The sequence below is a fragment of the Pinus tabuliformis genome, chromosome 1_2 (genome assembly GCF_031772625.1).
Source record: "Pinus tabuliformis cultivar Carrire ecotype Pingquan chromosome 1_2, CPIR1, whole genome shotgun sequence".
In the NCBI taxonomy this organism is placed as follows: domain Eukaryota; kingdom Viridiplantae; phylum Streptophyta; class Pinopsida; order Pinales; family Pinaceae; genus Pinus; species Pinus tabuliformis.
The window spans coordinates 726255719-726277822 of record NC_142298.1 but is presented as its reverse complement, the minus strand read 5'-3'; the positions used below and the strand labels follow the sequence as shown (position 1 = coordinate 726277822).

At 40.1% G+C, this 22104-nt stretch overlaps 1 pseudogene; it reads left to right on the top strand.

The window, feature by feature from the left end:
* The first annotated feature begins 11947 nt into the window (after window positions 1-11947).
* Window positions 11948-21497, top strand: LOC149207813 (adenine/guanine permease AZG1 pseudogene; annotated as a pseudogene).
* The last annotated feature ends 607 nt before the right edge of the window (window positions 21498-22104 follow it).

Sequence of the window (22104 nt, the reverse complement as noted above, 5' to 3'; positions counted from 1 at the left end):
TGAGGTTGCCATCCTTGGGGTTGCCATCCTTGAGGTTGATATTGATACTGAGGTTGACCTTGGGGTACATATTGAGGCTGAGGTTGACCTTGAGGCACGTATTGCACCATAGGTACATACTGACTTTGAGGTTGCCCCCCAGACACGATTTGTGTACCTTGAGGTTGCCCCCCAGGCGTTAACTGCGGTTGCCCCCCAGGCGGTAATTGGCCACCTTGCGGTTGGGAAACGGGAACTGAACCTGACATCATGTAAATGTCTCCTACACCCAATGGTATATTACCACTGTTTCCAGCAAATAACCCATGATCAACGGGTTGAGGAGATGCCCCCGCAAAGGTACCAGAAAGTGACTGATACCCAGTGGGAACAGAAGGACCGCCGTGTAAAAAAGATTCAGGACTTTGAGTAAACACGGACGACTGACCAGACATATTTACAGGAGTATAAACACCTCCAGGTGGAAAAGGAGGACGAGGTGTAGAAAAACCTACTGAGTTGTCTAAAAAATTGGTTAACGCAAGGTACCAAGAAGTACTTCTAGGCGGACTGTAAAAGATGGATTCACGCTCCCTTAGATCAATAGTAAGTTGACCTTCAAGGTGAGAGACACCTATATCTTCTTCTGGAGCAAGTTCTTCTATAGCAATCAAACCAGAAGGTAGATTTTCGGTGATAATTCTTTCTATTCTCGGTGAATCAGGGACACTAGAAGTTGGAGTAACAGGTTCGGAAATTTCAGGTTCTTCACCTGTTTCACTGGCAGATGAAAAACTACCAGCAAGCTCGGAAACTGTAACAGTTTCGGGATTGTAACCTGTTTCTAAACTTTGGTAATCTGGATGGACTACCAAGGAAGATTCTCCTTCTTCAGGTGAACCTACTCTACTGTCACTAGGAGGAGTTACAAGGACCTTTAACCCTTCGTACTGACCCGGAATGTCTTCAGGAGATTCACCCCGCGATTTACGGAGTTTTCTTAACAAATCTATTCCGGTAACAATCTCAGGAGACTTGCCCCGAAGTCGACGGGACTGTCTCGGTAATTCCGCCACAATTAAAGATTTTTAACTACAACACACGAAAACAAAGTAAAAATTTCAAATCAAACCACCTAAAGTCTTCTAAAGAAGCAAACAAATTTGAAGCACACGCCTAAATAATCTAGAGCATCAAACCAAACACAAACAGTAGTCTTCCGGACCAAAAGCGCTAGTTGGTGATTAGGCCCAACCTCGCAGGATTCAGTACAGAAATGGCGGGTGGAACAGTTACCCCGGCAACCTGCTTAATGAATAGACCGGCACAAGTTCCTCCACTTTAACCGTCTCGAAGTGAAGTGAACCCCCCGGAAAATCCAAGTGAGTATAACCGACGTCTGCTCCAGGTACAGTGGGACCTTCCCTCCACCGTCACCTCGGTAGAACCCTAAAGATTATGGTCACTAAAGTTACCAATCACAGCAATTACACCTGGGGGAACAGTCTAAACTCTGACAGCACGCAAGGGCAGAGTAACAAGCTCAATCCCCTTACCGGCTCCTTGACAATAATCGAAGGTTTACCGATAAGTGACCCCTGGCTCCTCGACAATGGTTAATCCGAGGTTTACCGTTTGTAATACGTACTGTCTGGCATCGTTCCCAACGAGGGGGGGATGATCCCCTCACTGGTTCGGACACGAGCTCGTGCTTCTCCTTTAAGAGGAGCTTTCCCAGAGTGCAACTGAAACAATTGGATTTAATCTACTCAAGATAAACTATCTGTTTGGTTTTGTAGTCTTGGAGAGTTAAGTACTCACCTACTCCAAGACCCTAGCCTAAGCTATGTTGGTGTTTCAGAGCCCTAGAAAAATAAAAATTACTAGATTGATTTTAATTTAAGCGTTACTTTTAAGGTTGTTTCTTAAGTCAAAAGGTGATGGAAGTGAAACCAGTGGTGTGTTGACTCGACTCGAAACCACTACAAAATGCACCTAGGATGATTTACCCACTACTTTACTTTTTCAATGAATTGCTTAACTAAAAAGTTGAGAGAATGCAATCTTTATAAAAGCAACTTCTTAATTGAAGACAATCAAAGAAACAATTCGTTTGTCTTTTCCAAGCATAAAAACATGACCGCTCTTTACATGCACGAAAAAACTCTTTTTCTCTTTCAAAAACAAAAAGCTACTTGAAACAAGACTTTTAAAGAAGATGTTTTTGTATTTTTCTTTTAATAAAGCAAATAAATCTAAGGTAACAAAAATCAATCTTAACAACTATTAAAATCTATGAAAATTCACTCATAAGCAAACTAAAAGGTAAATTTACTCTAAGCAATCTTAACGAGGCCAAAACCAACAATGATTATTCTAAGGTGTTTTACTTGATCACAATCAAATCAAGGACTAGCTTATTGCAGAACCAAAAACTAGCCAAAACAAAACTCTAATCTTTTTGTTCTTTTGTAAAATGGAAATCAACACTTTATAAACAAGTAATTCGAAATTTGACCCAAAACAACTTAAATGGCAAGCTGCTCACACAAGGAGACTTTACGACAGGCCCGACTTCTAAGAAGGCTGAGAAACCAGAGAGATCTAAGGCTGGACAACTTTCTACCGTCAAAGTCACTACAAGACCTATCCAAAAATCAAACCCTAGGCCTAAACTTCGTTGAAATCCACTAAAACACTCAAAGCTCACAAAACAAGTTCAGGTGAAAATTTTTGACAGGGTACTAAAGGATCTGGGCAGAAAACACTAAGAAAAATCAAAATCTAAAAGCAATTAAAGCAAAAAATGGAATTTTCCTAAATTTTTACAGGAAGACGCAAGCAACCCGTTAGAACAGGCGCGGGCCCGCTCTGTGCAAACGGCAACAGCGCGTCCAAAGATGCACTGTGCAGCACTCAGAGGGTGCGTCCTTCTGGAAAAGTTAAGAAAAACCAAATCTAACTAAATCTAAAGCTAAGCCACCCAAATACTAATTCTCACAGTCAAAAACCAGAAAATAAAAATGATTTTCTTACAGCAAAGTTCACACAAAGGAAAAGACTTTCTCATTAATGGATTCTCCAGCAGAGTCGCCAATTTGTCGTGGCGGAAAAAGTCGTTTGTGCGGACACAACTGACCTCCCTAGGAGTCTAAACTCTCTAGCGACAAACAAGACAAAATGGAGTGACCTTTCTCTAAATATACCTTTTAAAAAATGAAAACTACAAGTGTTTAGGCTTACCTTATTCCAAAACGCTGTTGTTGTAGTCCGTCCTTGCCGATCTGGATGAGCTCCTCCTTCACATCAATTCCTGCAACCACAAACAATCAAACAATTACCAAGCACTTGCATTTCATATAATAAAACATATATTCAACATGCAGACCAAGGAACACATGAAATAACTCATTAACACAAGCTATTGAGAAAAATAAACCAGTTTGTATTAATAACGAAACAAAGAAACTCTTACAACCTGGCCTTGGTGTTGTGCAAGTTCCTCCCAGGGTCCATCAAGGGTTTTCCTCTACTTTGACAAAGCTCACCCACTTCCAAGTAGAATCAAGCAAAGACAATCTCTCCTCACAAGGTTCTAAATGGGAGTCCTAATTCCTGCAGCATTTACCCAAAGAAAATGTATAGCTTCAACCTCCTCTCCCTCTGGCTCAATGCCTTTATTTATAGTGCTGTAAAGAGGTTATTCAGGTCCACCATCAATGGGATAATCCCCCTCTTTGGGTGGGATAGCTCCCTTATTGATGGGATAAGTTCCTCCTTAATAGGGATACATGAACCAACTAGAGGCGCATCCATTTCATCAAACCGACCTCTAGAAAGTTCTAGAAGTAACCACAAGTAACTTTTTTAAGATGAAACTTGCGCATTTTGCCTTTTACAGAAGGACGCACCTGTCCCTTAACATACAGAGCGTCCAAGGACGCAGCTTTTGTGAACATTGTGAGCGTCCCCGTAGGTAAGGCTAGAGAGAACCTGCGACCCCAGAGATAAACACATTTTTTACAAGACTTTCTCTCTTCTTTGAGTTTGAGATGGATAGCAGAGGCATAAGACTTGCCTAAGAGGGTAGCATGACTGTTGATTTGAGCCATACTAACTGTAAGTAGTCATGGTGACATTTTTTAGTGTAACACTAGCATTGTTGCATTTAAAGCTATGTTGGTTCTTCATTCTCGCTGTGCTTTAAAGAATAGTTCGAGTTTGGGGAGTTTCACTGCGCTACCTTGTGTGTGGGGTTTTAAGAGGTTTATGTCTTTACAGTTGAACCAATTTCAAGTCTTCCTTGAATTTATATCCTAGGTGTAAAGTTTGGGAGATGATTTGATTGTGTTCTATCTGGGTTTTCAAGGTTCTGTGGTGTGTCCTTCACTATGTCTAGTTGGTCGTGGTTTTTTTTACGGTTATCATCCTTGTTTTCTTGTCCAATTCATCATGCCTCCACACCAACACATGGCCAATCACCATGGTGGAGCTAGTTCTTCTCGTGTGTATTTCCACTGGTCGTTAACATGGGGATCAGTTGCTTCCTACATTGATTCAATCCCTCTGGTAACTGGGGACTACATCGATTCAATCGCAAATGGATCCCAAACCCAAGAAATCTCAGGAAATAAAGATCAAAATTTTTGCAGTCTCTCAATTCATCAACTAATGGACACTCACCTTCATATGGTTTTAAGAGATAAACAAGTCGATAACTATAAGATTTTTGCTGACCAACAAGATATAAAATACCTTTTCATGAATATATGTTTTTTCCTTGTTGATATTGATGCTCGTTTAAACCGCATGGACAAATATATGTTGTCCCACTCAGACTCAAACTCAACATGGATTACTAATCCTCACGCAGATCCTACTGGCCCTCCTATGAATAATACTCCTAATTTTATACTTATATCTTTTGATTAAGGTAGGAAGTTGCTTTTACAGTTTTGATACCACAGTACTCCATGTTTTTCAGGCTTCTGTTATTTTTCATGGTCCTATCTATGGTGATATATGGTAGTTCTTAGTTGCGATATATTGTCTTGGGTCTACATTTGTTTTGTTTTCTACGTTTTTTCCCTAATGGCTTCGAGCTAGCTATTGGGTGCAGTGACATGGTCCTCGGCACGATACAAGGATTTCTTCAAACCTTTTCATCTCGAGGTTGTGCATTATGAACTTTTGAGACCTACCTTCAACTCCTTTGCTCATAGTGTATTGCAGCAAACAATGACTCCTGTTTTGCAATGTTGAAGAATTAGTGTATGGCGATATGCAATAACTCTTGTTTTGTAGGATTGAAGAAGCTCGCATATTGGTCTTCACTTATTTTCGGCATGGTGGACAGCTGGTGGTCGACATTATGTTCCATGTGAAAATCTACTAAAGTAATCTTTGAATATGGCAGTGTGGAAATCCTCTGCCTTGTGATTATGGAAGGCATGGTTCAGATCTCTCCTTACAATTTGGATTTGGTCTCTTTGTTTTGATGCCTCAGTTGGCACCGATGACTATTGCATTTCATGATTAATGTAGTACTATGGAATATTGAAGAAACCTCCTCCTTCAAACCGGCATAGTTGCCACCTCTGCTTATTTTTTTTATGAACTCTATGTAAAAAGATTTTATGGAAATCCTTTACACCAGTTTAAAAAAACTATATCTTTTTAAGTCCGATTATATATGTTGGTGATGATTATGGAACTCTTGATCAGCACCATGCACTAAATTTGTCACTGTCATTGAAGTGCAACTCGTCACTATCACCTTTTATATCACATCTCATGTGCACCATTCGGTTGGTTTAGATGAATGTATATGTAGAGAAAATTGAAGGAGCTAATTCGTAAACCATATAATCATAGAAGGATGAGTAAGCATGCAATCGGGAATCGAGATTAATTGAAGCAATCTCAGGGTTTTGGGCTGTCAATGTGCAGTTATAAATGGAAAAGTTGCTTTCCGTTACTCAGAGATGAAACGACATTTTTATTGAAGTAAAGAACCAACTCATGCATATAATATTAAGTTTCAATTTTCTTTGAAGAGCAGTCTTCGCATTAAAAGTATTTGATAAGACCTTTAATGTTGGAGGAAAATCAGGAAGCCACTATCATTTTTATATCTGGTTGTAAATTCCAAAGGTCAAAGACCATTATAAAGTAAATTCATGGAAACATTAATTTAGGATAGATGTTAAGGTAAAAAAAATGACTACGAGGTATGCGCGGGTACGAAACCAACTTTCAATCTTCATAAGCGAACTCGATATTTTTATTGCAGAGATGACACAATTTATTCAGAATAGATGTGAAAGGGCACGAAACATGGCCACAATAAGTTCACAGGTAAGCAGGTTCCAATGTCTCGAACGGTAGTCCTTTCAAGTTGTTAATGGCGGGGACCTGTAAATTTCTATTATAAACAACGGATGCTTTCATTCATTAAATCTGCAAGCATGGTTGCTGCTCCTCCTACGTTTTGGAAACGGTGGTCATATTCATGTGCAGTAATTCAATTATTTCCTTTTAAACTCATGCTTTTCAAGCCGAATACAAAGGGTTCATGATTTGTGAAGGCATTTTTGTTGGAACTACTACACACCTACATGCGGACTCTTAGTTAGAGCATGGAACTACATGCAAGATTCCTTCTGCATGATTTACTCCTTGATTTGCTCATTCTTTATCTCTACAACTGATTAGCTCTTCTGCATGATTTAGTCCCTAATTTTCTCATTCTTTAACTCTGCAACTGGTTAGTTCTTCTACATGATTTTCTCCCCGATTTGCTCCTTCTTTCACTTCGCAACTCGCTAGTTCTCTCCGGAACTTGTTGTAGGTGTTGAGTCTTCTCGTTGATCACCACTATGGGGTGTTACCTTGGGATCTTCACCTAATAACACTATATCATGAGAATTGTAACCTATTTTCTAATGAATCATTCTTTTGTTCTTTCGATTTTCTTTGTGTTTTTGCTCTGCAAAGCTGTCTGTTCAACCTTTACTAGCTAGATTCATCTATGCAGATTTTCTAACACATTTACATGGTATCAGAGCCCACAGGTTGCTAGATAAAAGATGCACCGGTATTTTATTTTGCAGATATTACAGCATGGAGATTGAAGATCGATAGAAAAATGGAGTTTCCCAAAGCATCGATCCTAACAACGTACAACTATCATGAATGGAATGACTAAATGGCTTGATACCTTCATCATAGAGGGTTGTACAGGATTACCATGGCTACAGAAGTGCAACCCACTTCATCCATAGAGAAATCCAAGTACCTCAACCATATGGATGAGGCCCCCGAATCCATATGCATGTGCATCTCTCCAGAGTTGCAGTTTCATCTATCTGTCTGCAATACTCCCAATGAGATTTGGAAAAAGGTTGAAGAACTCTATGGGAAACATGATGAGATGAAAGGACATCTGATCAAAGTGGAGCTGTTGTCATTGGATCCACGGAACTATGACAGAATTCAAGACTTCTTCACCAAATATAATGATCTATTGCTGCAACTAAAGGGTTGTGGAATTGACAAATCCAAGGAGGAGAGTCGCCAAGTTCTCTCTATTATGTCAAAGCTCGGACCGAAATACTTTGTTTTTGTGTCTACATTTCATTCAGTAAGGGTCGCAACAGGTAAATCCTACACTATGCCTTCTCTCAAAGAATTTATGGAGTCCCTTATTTTTGAGCAAGATAAACTTTTTGGCATGTGGAAAATCAAACCTCCAAAAGCACATCCACTTGCTATGTATGATGGCAGCCACAATAAAAATCATACATCTGATTCAAATCAGAAAAATCGATAGCAAAAAGACAAGGGAAAAGCGCATTCCCATCCAAAGAAGGAAGGGTATACCAAGCCCTTCAATGACTCCTCCGGCTCAAGAAATGAGAAAGGGAAGAAAGGAAACAGATGCACCTACTGTCAAAGAGGATTCCATCCATAATCTTCTTGCATGAAGAAACAAATTGACCAAATGGTAGAAATCCTTCAGAAGCACAACCTTGGGGACCACATTGGTCAAGGCGCCAAGCAGGAAACTGAGGATCCACCACACGGGAAAGGTAACAATTTTCATGCTTTAGTTGCAATTAATTCTTCCCCTGATGCATGGATTATAGATTCTGGTGCATCACATCATATGGCTGCTGCAAAGGAACTCTATTCCTCTTTGGATGCATGAAAAGGACCTCCCATCTTCATGGGAGATGACTCACCTATTGAGGTCACCAGAAAAGGTAGAGTGGAACTTTTACATGGAAGCTTTGAAGATGTGCTTCATGTTCCAAAACTTTTGGTAAACCTGCTTTCATTTTATCATATCACTCATTATGGCACTGGAAAGAGAGTGGCATTCACTCCAGATGCAGTGAACATATATGACCTACATAGTAGCTCCAAAATTGCAATCGGTAAGGTAAACAATGGAGCCAGAGTATATACATTTTCTGAATTTCTTGAATCTGAATCCTCCTTATTCCTTACACATGCTGATGATAGTAGTAGGCTTTGGCATGAGAGGTTTGGTCACTTAAATTACAGGTATATGTAGCAGCTAAGCAAGCATGAGATGGTGGAAGGCTTGCGAAATATCAGTTTCTCCAACGGAGTTTGTGAAGGGCGTGTCCTTGGCAAACATCCTAGAGAAAATTTTGACACCAGAAAGACTCACAGAGCATCCTCTCCTCTAGATCTGATCCATAGTGATCTCATGGGGCCTTTTCTTCATCCTTCCATCAACAAAGCAAGGTATGTGCTTACATTTATTGATTATTTCTCATGGTATACTTGGGTGTATCTTCTTAGGGCCAAATCTGAAGTTTTTGCGCACTTTGAAGATTTCAAAGCACTAGTTGAGGTAGTCAGAGAGAAAGATCAAAGCCCTCCATACAGACAATGCGGGGGAATATGTTAACACACCACTTCGGAACCTTTGCCTTCAATCCGGCATACGGTTGCAGTACACAGTTCCATACACTCCGCAGTAGAATGGAGTTGCTGAGAGAAAGAACCAATCTCTCAAAGAGATGGCTTCCTTCATGTTGCATGCTATGTCACTTCCTCATAAGCTATGGGTTGAAGCACTTAATTGTGCTAACTACATCCAGAACAGATCTCCTCATAGGTCTTTCAAGGATCAGACCCCCTTTGAGACTTGGAGTGGCACTAAACTAGAGGTCACCCACTTCCATGTTTTCAACTCCCGAGCATGGGCCAGGATCCCCTTTGAAAAGAGAAAAACTCTTGATCCACAGAGCATTGAGTGCATCTTTGTTGGATACCCTGATGGTGTGAAGGGATACCAGCTCCTAATTTCCTCTACGGACAAACTCATCATTGAACGAAGTGTCAAATTTGAGGAAAGTCTCTCGCATGCACCTCAATTGCCACATGCACACACCTTTTATCTACCTCATGTCCGAGATGATGACTCAGTACACTCAGATGCAAATACAGAGCATGTAGATGCCGAGGTAGAGCATGCAAATGCAGAGACAGAGTATTCAGATACAAATCTAGTGCATGCATATGATGATCCACATCCAAGCCCATATCGAGCTTCCAGCAGTGAATCATATTCCCCTATCATAAATCAGAGAACAAGGAGCTTACGTGAGATATATGCACAAGACCACCGAGCTGCTAGAAATGGTCTTGTGGGGGATAATTCTAATCTGCAGAGGACTAGCTCAGAGTTTATTGAGCCTCCTCTTGCCTTCATTGCCACTAAACTGTCACCATCCTGGCATTGTCATTTGGTTCATTTTTATGATCCACAGTCTTATGCTGAGGCTGCTGGGCATCCATCTTGGGATTCCGCCATGGAGGAGTATAACTCCCTCCTCAAGAACTAGACCTAGTATCTGGTCCCCTTCCTTTAGGAAGGAAACTTGTCCGATGCAAATGGGTCTATAGGACCAAGAGTGCTGCAAATGGGCAAATCACCAAACGGAAAGCAAGGCTAGTAGCCAAAGGCTTCCAACAAGTGCATGGCATTGATTATGACGAGACCTTTGCTCCAGTAGCAAAGATGGATTCCATACGCCTTACACTTGCCATTGCGCTGCCCAGGGGTGGGAAGTACATTAGATGGATGTGAAGAATGCCTTTCTTCACGGAGACCTATCTGAGGAGATCTACATGGAGCAGCCACATGGTTTCATTTAGGATTCATCTTTGGTCTGCAGACTGAAGAAATATCTCTACGGCCTTAAGCAGGCCCGGAGAGCTTGGTATGCGAAGATGGATTCTTTTCTCTTATCACAAAACTTTGAAAGATGTAAGTCTGATCTGAATGTTTACATGCTCAGGGCACATGATTCTCTTCTTATCTTAGTATTGTATGTGGATGATCTCCTAATCATTGGCAGCTCAGCCTCAACCATTGCTACAGTCAAGAGGGCCTTGCATGATAGGTTTTTGATGACGGACATGGGTCCATTACACTTCTTTCTTGGTCTTGAGATTAGCCAGGATGCCACAGGCATCAAACTCTCTCAGGCTAAGTATGCACGGGATCTCCTCGAGAGATTTTGCATGACTGACTACAAGCCAGCACCGACTCCTTTTCTGTTTGGGGTCTGCCTTGAGGATGGAGGTGACACTCCGTTAGTTGACAGCACTCTCTACCGACAGCTAGTGGGGAGCTTATTTTACCTCACCCACTCCAGACCAGATCTCTCATATGTAGTAAGGGCAGTTTCTAGATACATGCAGGAGCCACATGAGCTACATTGGAATGCTGCCAAGCGCATCCTCCGATATGTGCAGGGCACCATCATCTTGGGGATTCACTATGTAGCAGGCACTGCATTGAATCTCCTTGGCTTCACAGATTCTAATTGGGCTGGAGACAACATTGATCGCAATTCCACCTCCGGATATTTAGTCAGTCTGGGATCTGGCTCTATCGGTTGTTTGAGCAAGAAGGAGTATTCAACATCACCATTCAGGCTCTGTGGCTACAACACTTCCTCACTGAGTTGGGCATCCAGATCCAACAACAAATTGTCATTTGGTGTGACAACAAGAGCACTCTCAAATTTTGCAGGGATCCAGTATAGCGGCAGTGAAAGAAGTACATAGAGATCCATATGCACTACATCAGAGACTTAGTACATGATCGGGTCATTGATTTGCAGTTCTGTCCTTCAGCAGAATAGACAGCAGACATCTTCACCAAGATATTCACTAGGCAGAAGTTTCGCTCTCTGCGCAATCGTCTTGGAGTGAAGGACACAGTTGCTTAGCAACTGTCTTTTCTTTCTCTTTTCTTTTGATTACATTTTATTTTGAGGGGGTTTTCGGTTCCCATGAGGTTTTCTCTCTTTCCTCAATTTTAGTACAAGTTGCACTGTATTTTGGGTGACCTTTGGCCTTAGTTGCCAAGGCCCATTTTCTATTTTTCCCCATAGTGGTGTTTAGGGGGGGTGTTGGAACTACTACACACCTACATGCAGACTCTTCGTTAGAGCATGGGACTAAATGCAATATTCCTTCTACATGATTTACTTCTTGATTTGCTCCTTCTTTAACTCCGCAACTGGTTAGTTCTTCTGCATGATTTACTCCTTGATTTGCACCTTCTTTCACTCCGCAACTGGCTAGTTCTCTCTGGAACTTGTTGTAGGTGTTGAGTCTTCTCATTGACCACCACTATGGTGCATTACCTTGGGATCTTCACCCAGTGATGCTATATCATGAGCATTGTAACCTATTTTCTAATGAATCATTCATTTGTTCTTTCGATTTTCTTTTAGTGTTTTTTCTCTGCAAAGCTGTGTGTTCAACCTTTAGTAGCTAGATTCATTTGTGTATGTTTTCTAACACATTTACAATTCTTTGAAGCTTCTGCCCCGAATACAAAGGGTTCAGTTTATTTTATCAGCAACTAACCATTTTGTGAAGCTTCTGTGTTACAGATTTCACTTGTTTAGTCAATATGTTTAAATTTATCACAAGTTTATGGCGACAATGGGAACGCGCAGAGGCCAAAATGAATGATAGAATCAACCATAGTAGGATCGGAAGGTACTTCAAACATGAATCTCGGAAGACATGCTTCACAAAAGAAGTTTGGGCTGGAACAGCTACTTTCCTTGCCATGACATATATTTTAGCAGTCAACTCGAGTATTTTGACTGACTCTGGGGGAACTTGCACGGTTGCCAACTGCACAGAGGTATGCAATGTTCCTGCCGTGTCTCCCCTTGACTGCCATGGTACATTCAAGGGCTCCAAGGAAAATCCTCCTACTGAACTAAAGTTAGTGAAGGCTAGACCTGACTGTAAGTTTCCTACACTGAATCGAGGCTATGAACAATGCTTAGAACGTACTAAGAGAGACCTCATAGTGGCCACAGCTGTTTCGTCCCTTATGGGATGTCACATAATGGGACTCTTAGCAAACCTGCCCTTGGCACTTGCACCAGGAATGGGAGCGAACGCCTATTTCGCCTACAATGATTTAGGGTACCATGCCTCGGGGAATGTTTCATATAAAAGTGCCCTTGCTGCTGTCTTTGTAGAGGGCTCTCTGCTTTTCATCATTTCAGCTTTTGGTTTCAGAACAAACCTCGCAAAGATGATACCGAGACCCGTTCGCTTGTCATCTGCAGTGGGCATCTGACTGTTTCTTGCCTTCATAGGCCTTCAATCCGACCAAGGGATTGGTGTCGTGGGTTTCAGTCCTTCAACTCTTCTCACAATCTCTCCCTACCCCAGCCAATATAAGAGCCAGTTGGCTCCTGTTAGAACCAGGGAAAATTTTAAGAAGCCCCCCTAAATTTATAAATATAATAAATGGGCGAATCTCCATGGTATATAGGAAAAATGGAAGGCGATTTTATCAATAATATAATATGTATATATAATTTTTTGGCGAATCTCTCACCAGGCATGGCGAATATTTTACTTAATTATAAAATCTTGTAAGATCTTGGCAAGTCTTTCACTAAATAATAAAACTTTGTAAATTCCTAGTGAATCTTAGCATAGGCTACATGCTGGTTTAATTCCCCCATTTAAATAAGCTACATTCCAGGTGAATACCATGGGTCAATACCATGTGCAATTTTGGTGAATACCATGGGTCAATACCATGTGCCATTTTTGTTTTTATTAATTCTAATATTAGGGTTAATAATGGTTTTTTGCATGGTATTAATAACAATCTAGTCCATGGTATTTGTCCCATAGTATTTTGGCCATAGGTTTCACCTAAATATAACCCATTTTTTGAGTGTTCGTAAATATAAGGTGACTTATGGAGTAAATATAAAAAAATGTTTTATTTTTTTACCATACCTCTCGTTTATTTATATTGTTATTAGTTTACCATACCTTTTTTTACAAATATGGTATTTGGCCCATAGGATTCACTTAAATAAAACCGCTTTCTTGAGCCTTCATAAATAGAACGAGGGTTATGGACTAAATATAAAAAGAGGTTTTATTTATTTACGATAAGTCTAGTTTATTTTTATTTTTATTTATTTACCATACCTTTTGAGTAAGTATAAAAAGACGTTTTATTTATTTACCATACCTCCACTTTACTTATTTTTTTATTTGTTTACACCCTTACATGTATATAAGGTGACTTATGGAGTAAATATAAAAAAAGTTTTATTTATTTACCATACATCCACTTTACTTATATTTTTATTTGTTTACACCCTTACATGTATATAAGGTGACTTATTGAGTAAATATAAAAAATGTTTTATTTATTTACCATACCTCTCATTTATTTATATTTTTATTAATTTACCATACCTCTTTTATAAATATGGTATTTGGCCCATAGGATTCACTTAAATAAAGCCTATTCTTGAAAATGGGCGAATGGATTCACTTAAATAAAACCTATTCTTGAAAATGGGCGAATGGAAGGTTGTAAGTCCTAATTTCAAGGGATAAATTTACCTTTTTTACCCTCTCCCTTAAAATAAGGTGGCCTATTTGAGGTGATTTGTAAAAATGTACTATGATACAAAATATTCGCCCACTAAAAATTTAAAACCCATTAATTTCGCCAAAGGGCGAACATTCGCCCCTAAAATTATCCTTGGTTAGAACAGTGAATGGAACCCTAGTACTAATCCCCGGTGCAGCTGCTTCTGCTGAGATACTCTGCACCAGCCATCGCATGGAAAGCCCCAATTCGTGGCTAGGAATAGCGGGCTTCGTCATCATAAGTTATTGTTTGATGAAGGAAACAAATGGAGGCATGATTTATGGGATTCTTTTCGTGACCTTCATGTCTTGGATTAGAGGTACCCAGGTGACCTATTTTCCATGCACTCCCCAAGGAAACCAGTCATTCGAATACTTAAGAAGACGCAGATGTTCATAATATTGAAAGCACTATAGGAGCGTTCAGCTTAGCAGATTTTAGAGAAAATGAGCTCTGGGTTGCTCTTGTCACATTTATCTACGTTGATTTGTTGGACACAACTGGAACGCTATATTCCATGGGGAAATTTGCAGGATTTGTGGATGAGAAAGGTGATTTTGAAAGCCAATATTTGTTGCGGATTTTTCTGTTAAAATCCCAAAAACAAAATAAACTGAATATAGAGAACAATGCTCTGTTTTTCACACAGGATCTTAACATAGCGGAAGGCTAAAAATTTATTTGCAGAGGACAGAGTTTTCACACACCAACAGATTTCTATTCATTAATAAAACTGGTATTACAAAAGAGTCTTCCTCTCTCACGGAGGGATTTCACCAAAAAAAATGCGCAGTGCTACTCTATTCATTCCTTTCCCATTACATTGTATACTATGCTGCTGCGTATTACATTCATGTTCAACAACAAGATTTCATTCACATGTGCTGCTGCGCTTCTACCTTCACTCTCTCAACAGACAACCACACATCACAAAAAAAACTTACATACAAAATCTGAATGATTTTTTAAATGAGAAAAAATGGTGTCCCATGCTGCGAAATGCTCGAGGCTGTCCTTCTCGTCCTTGGCTGAGCTGCACTTTAACTGTGGTAGCTGAGAATTCAATGTGCAAGAGTTGGATCGCAACCTGCTTCCTTCTCGGCCATACTGTGTATTGAATGCAGTCACCTACTGTTGTACTGCTCCATGCTTTAACCAGCTCCGCGCCATTGAAAAATATCGCCCACCTCACTATTTTGAATATCAAAGGTCCACACATATATATCTTCTCTATCGGGTCCGCCTCATCGGGTCCAGGACTCATCGCTATCGGCACCCGCCAAGGCTTCCTTTGTATTTCCTTATATTTCGTTATATAACGAGAATGCGCCAAAAACCATTGAAAACGGCCTTAGCGCGGATCTGAAAATTTATCAGAAATTATTTATAATGCTATCAGGTTTGTCCCATCAGGTCGGATGCATGTCATATGTAAAGACCCCGTCCCCTTGGCTATCCCGATAGCGAAATTCTGATGCGATATCCGCCGATGCGATATCGGCGATCGCTCATCGCAAAATATAAAAGCCCAGACCTCTTTGTAAGTCCTCCATTGCGACTCGCCGATGCGATATCGGCGATCGCTCATCGGCGATGTCTTGTGCCCCGATCCTTGGTGAAGCGCACGGTTATTGTCTTAATGCTGCTGCACGGCTCAACTATTGTGCAGTTGAAATTACATTTTCAACACTCCCCTTTAATTTCAACTGCTGGGCATTCAGTCATACCCAAACACTTCCTCAAAAATTCAAAGCTTTTCTGATCCAATGGCTTTGTCAAAATGTCTGCAACCTGTTCCTGAGTCCTGCAATGTTGTAAAGTGATTTCTCCACTGCTTACCAATTCTCTGATGTAATGGAACCTTGTGTCGATGTGTTTTGTTCTCTTATGAAACACTGAATTCTTTGATAATGCAATAGTTGAGCTATTGTCACAGAAAATCACTGTTGATTTTGCTTGCTCTTGGCCAAAGCTCCTTAACATCCTTCTCATCCAAACTGCTTGACATGTTGCTGCTGTAGCTGCCACATATTCTGCCTCTGCTGTAGATAACGCTACAATAAGCTACTTCTTAGAAGCCCATGAAATGGCTCCTGAACCCATGCGAAACACATAACCGGATGTGCTTTTCCGACCATCTCCACTTCCAGCCCAATCACTATCAGTGTATCCAACTAAATCTGAACATTCTGAAGTAGAATATAAAATTCCAAACATTTTAGTACCTTTGACATACCTCAGAATTCTTTTTGCTGCCTGCCAATGTGCCTCTTTTGGCCTCTCCATGAATCTGGAAATCAAACTAACAAAAAACATTATATCAGGCCTAGTTGCAGTTAAATACATAAGGCTGCCAACTATGCTCTTATACAAGCTAGGATCAAAATCCTTGCTGCTGTCCTCTTTGCTGAGTTTTAATCCCATTACTGTGGGAGTGATTGCTGCCTTGCGCTCTTGCATGTTAAATCTGCCCAACACTTCATTTACATATTTTTCCTGTGAGATAAAAATTCCATTTTCATTTTGATCTACTTCTATTCCTAAGAAGTATCTCAGCAAACTCATGTCAGTCATTTCAAATTCTTCTTTCATGACTGATTTGAAATTTTCAATAAAATAAACATCATTGCCTATGAAAATAACATCATCAACATACAACAAAACAATCAAAATTTTACCATCATTTTCTTTGATGTAGCGGGTGGGTTCTCCCTCACACTTCTCAAATTCTTTTTCCAGTAGATAGGAATCTATCCTACTGTACCATTTTCTTGGCGCTTTCTTCAGCCCATAAAGAGCTTTCTTCAATCTGCACACTTTGTGCTCATGGCCTTTCTTCTCATAGCCTGGAGGTTGTTCAATGTAAACCTCTTCCATTAACACTCCATTTAGGAATGTTGATTTCATGTCCATCTGGTAAACTTTCCACTTGTTTTGAGCTGCTATGGACAACACTGCTCTCACGTTTTCCATTCTAGCAACCGGTGTGAAAGTTTCCTCAAAGTCTCTCCCATACTATTGTTTGTATCCTTTGACAACCAGCCTTGCCTTGTGTCTTTATATTTTTCCTTCAGCATTACTCTTGGTCTTTTAGACCCATTTGACTCCAATGACCTCTTTACCTTTTGGTAATTCAACCAAATCCCATGCCTTGTTTCTTTCTATGGCATTCATCTCCTCATCCATAGCTTCTATCCATTTCCTATCTTTAATTTTATCTTCGAAATGAATAGGGTCATCAACATGACAATACAAGGCAAACAAGGAATTCATTCCTTCATCATAAATGTCACTTAAATTTATGAACTTCTTACCTCTTTCATTTGGTGTACAAGTGCTTGAAGATGCACTTGAATTTCCTCCTTGTGGTGTGCTTGGAGAAGCACTCTCATTTCTCCTCAAGGGTGTCTCTTGTTGTCCTTGTGTTGGTGCTGCTGTTTGGGGATGTATTTCAGCCATCTCCTCATCATCTTCATCATGAGACAAACAGTTTTTAACATTCAATGTTTTCTCTATGCTTCCATCCCAAGCTTCCTCCTCAATGAATTGAACATCTCTGCTCACCAAAAACTTCTTGGTTGATGGGGTATACAACCTGTAAGCTTTGGAATCCTCATTGTATCCAATGAAGATACATTTCTCCCCTTTGCTGTCCAACTTCCTCCTTAGCTAATCTGGGATGTGTGCATAGGCCACACACCCAAAAACTTTCATGTGGGTGACTCCTTGCTTTCTCCCACTCCATGCTTCTTCTGGCACTTTGTTCATGACTACTTCTGTTGGGCACTTATTCAAGATATATACGGCACAGTGTACAGCTTCAGCCCAATAATCATTTGGCAAATGCTTTGCCTTTAACATGCTCCTCGCCATATCCATGATGGTTCTATTCTTCCTTTCAACAACTCCATTTTGCTGCGGAGTGTACCTTGCTGTAAACTGTTTGTGTATTCCATTTTCTCTACAAAACCGTAGGAATTCTTTGGAGATATACTCACCTCCTCTGTCTGTTCTGAAAACTTTGATGTGCAGTGCACTTTGATTTTCCACAAGTGCTTTGAAATTTCGAAATTTTTCAAACACTTCACTTTTGTTCTTCAAGAAACAAACCCAAGTCTTTCTTGTGATATCATCAATAAATGTTAGAAAATATTGGTTACCTGCTAATGATGGATTTTGCATCGATCCACATAAATCTGAGTGGATAATCTCTAAGGGTGCCTTTTCCCTTATTTTTTTCCCTGATGGAAAACTTTCTCTATGTTGTTTCCCCAATATACAACCTTCACAAAGGCTGTCTGGTTTCTCTATCAATAGTAATCCTCTTACCATCTCTTTTTTGCTCAACAAGTTAAGTCCTCCAAAGTTGAGATGTCCAAATCTCAAGTGCCACAACCAATTTTCATCTTTTGGTACGCTTTGGAAAGCCTCTTAGGTAACTGCTGCAATTACTTCTTTGCTTTTCAAATCTGCCCTTATTCTGAGAGGGAACATCCTGTTCCTTGTCATCTTCACTTCAGCAATGCATCATTTGTTGGGTGCTCTATCCATGATGGTGCATACATCATTCACAAAGAAAACATTGAACCCTTTTGAACAAGCTGTCCAATACTCAAGAGGTTACATCTCATTCCAGGAACATAATAGACATCTGCTATGGTTTTCTTTACCCCTTTCTTTGTAAGTATTTTTACCTCTCCTTTTCCCATAACAGAAATTTTACTATTAGTCCCAAGTGTGACTTGTGACTTCACACTCTGATCTAAAGCAAAAAACAAAGCTATGTTTCCTGTCATATGGTTACTGCAACCAGAATCTAGAAACCATATGTCTTCACTGTTTGTTTCAACCATATTACAAGCTAAAAGTACATTATCTTGGCTGATATTTTCTCTAGTAATATTTTCATTGGATCTATTACTCATATCATGTTGCTTCTTCCCACATTCATTGGCATAATGCCCATATTTTTTACAGTAATAACATTAGACATTGGATTTTTCATACCTTTGTCCTTGAGCATGATGTTGTCCACTTTGATGGCTGCTGCCTTGGCCTTGGTTCTGATTTGGATTGCTGCCTCTTCCTTGAGCATTTGCTGGATTGTTCCTTCCACCTCTATTTTGGCTTCTACCTCTTCCTCTCTTATTTCCTCTGCCTTGACCTCTTCCTCTTCCAAAGGACATCTGGGTCTTGAAGGCTTGTTCTAAAGATGAGTTTTCATTTCTACTCAACCTCTGCTCATGTGTTATCAATGATGCATGAAGTTCATCAATTGCGAAGTTTGAGAGATCCTTTGTTTCTTCTAGGGTGGTGACAATCACATGGAACCTTGAGGGTAAGAATATCAATATTTTCTCCAGAATCCTCCTTTCTTCAAGAATTTCTCCATGAGTTCTTATCTGTGTGACCAGACCAATTACATGTGTGAAGAATGTGTCAATATTGTCTGACTCCTTCATGCACAGATTCTCAAAATCTTTCCTCAGAAACTGTAGTTTTGCTGTCTTCACTCTCTCCATGCCTTGATAGGCTGTCTTGAGAGTTTGCCATGCTTCTTTGGATGTCTTGGCTGCTGCTATCCTTGGAAACACACTTTGGTCCACTGCTTGATACAAAAATACAAGGGCTTTTGAATCCTTCTTCTTGTAGCTCTTCAACAGATCTTTCTCTGCCTGAGTTAGATTATTAAACTCATTTTCATCTGTTGGTTCTTTAAAACCATCTTCAACTATTTCCCATAAGTCTTGTGAGACAAACAGGGCTCTCATGGTTATTGTCCAATAGTCAAAGTTTTTCCCATTAAACTGTGGGAGCTGGTTCTTAAGCATACCCATACTAGTGCTGGTGCTGGCCATTCTTGCACTCTAAACTAAGCTTCAAATACTTGATTGTATTTAGAAATTACTGACAGTCTTCAACAGCTACACAAAAAAAACGAACTTGGGAAAATACCTTGATTCTTTTGTTGAGTCTTCACGTTGCTAGAGAAGCTGCTACAGTAAGAATCCTTCCTTCAGCTTCTTTGACACCTTCACAGAGCCTGGACTAGCTCCGATACCACTGTTGGGGATTTTTCTGTTAAAATCCCAAAAACAAAATAAACTGAATACAGAGAACAATGCTCTTTTTTTCACATAGGATCTTAACACAGCGGAAGGCTAAAAATTTATTTGCAGAGGACAGAGTTTTCACACACCAACATATTTCTATTCATTAATAAAACTGGTATTACAAAAGAGTCTTCCTCTCTCACGGAGGGATTTCACAAAAAAAAATGCACAGTGTTACTCTATTCATTCCTTTCCCATTACATTGTATACCACGCTGCTGCGTATTACATTCATGTTCAACAACAAAATTTCATTCACATGCGCTCCTACCTTCACTCTCTCAACAGACAACCACACATCACAAAAAAAACTTACATACAAAATCTGAATGATTTTTTAATGAACAAAAATGGTGTCCCATGCTGTGAACTGCTCGAGGCTGTCCTTCTCATCCTTGGTTGAGCTGCACTTTAACTGCGGTAGCTGAGAATTCAATGTGCAAGAGTTGGATCGCAACCTGCTTCCTTTTTGGCCATACTGTGTATTGAATGCAGTCGCCTATTGTTGTACTGCTCCATGCTTTAACCAGCTTCGTGCCACTGAACAATATCGCCCACCTCACTATTTTGAATACCAAAGGTCCACACATATATATCTTCTCTATCGGGTTCGCCTCATCGAGTCCGGGACTCATCGCTATCGGAACCCGCCAAGGCTTCCTTTGTATTTCCTTATATTTCGTTATATAGCGAGAATGCGCCAAAACCATTGAAAACGACCTTAGCACTGACCTGAAAATTTATCAGAAATTATTTATAACGCTATCGGGTCCATCCCATCGGGTTAGATGCATGTCATATGTAAAGACCCGTACCCTTGGCTATCCCGATAGCGAAATGCCGATGCGATATCGGCGATCGCTCATCGCAAAATATAAAAGCCCAAACCTTTTTGTAAGTCCTCCATTGCGACTCGCTGATGCGATATCGGCGATCGCTCATCGGTGATGTTTTGTGCCCCAATCCTTGGTGAAGCGCACGGTTATTGTCTTAATACTGCTGCACGGCTCAACTATTGTGCAGTTGAAATTACGTTTTCAACAATATTTTGAGTAAATGAGCGATGCGGCTGCCATTGTTCTTGGGTCAGCTCTTGGGACGTCTCTTGTGACAATGTTTATAGAGTCCTTGACCGGTATTCGGGAGGGAGGTCGAACGGGATTGAGAGTAGTGAGTGTGGGATTTTATTTCTTTCTGGCACTGTTTTTCACTCCTCTTCTAGCAGCCATCCCACCTTGGGCCGTTGGGCCTCCCCTCATTGTCGTGGGTGTGATGATGACGAAGGCAGTTGTGGATATCGAGTGAGAGAACATGAAGGAAGTGATCCCTGCTTTCATGGCCATGGTGTTAATGCCTCTTACTTACTCCTTTTCTTATTGATTGATTGCTGGCATCAGGAGTTATATCGTTCTCCATTCCTGAGACCCGGTTGTATATGGGCTAAGACATCTCAGGATATATGTGGAAAATTCGCATAAAGCTATCTCCAGCTCTTCCACTCAGCTGTCAGGGAATGTTTGATGTAGACAATTGCCAATTCTAATTGCAGAAGTTCCGGACCTAGTTTAGTTAGTTTCTACTTATAATAGTTTGCTTTCCATTCATGTGAAAGCATAGACCATGTTTCTTCATGGTATCTTGGCTTTATTAATAAAATGGGTTCTTAAAACTTTTATCAGATATAGTCACTTTGGAATAATTATGAATGATTCGATTAAACTGCTCTGGTTGTGTCTGTTCCTTTTCCGCCATTCGCAGGTAGCAGGGATCAAAAGTTAAGTCGTGATTGCGCATCCAAAGCTTAGAAACAAAACATCTCCTGATTTCTTCGAACATTGATCATAATTTTACATTGAATTTTGATTTACTGATGATTCCATCCTATTTGAAAGGTTTTTTTTATGAATGATTTACTGATGATTCCATGCTATTTGAAAGTAATTTTTATTTTTTATTTTATGATTTGCTAATCAATCCGTTCCCTGCATATAAACATGCATTAAAACATTTAAGTGAATTTGGTGCTTCG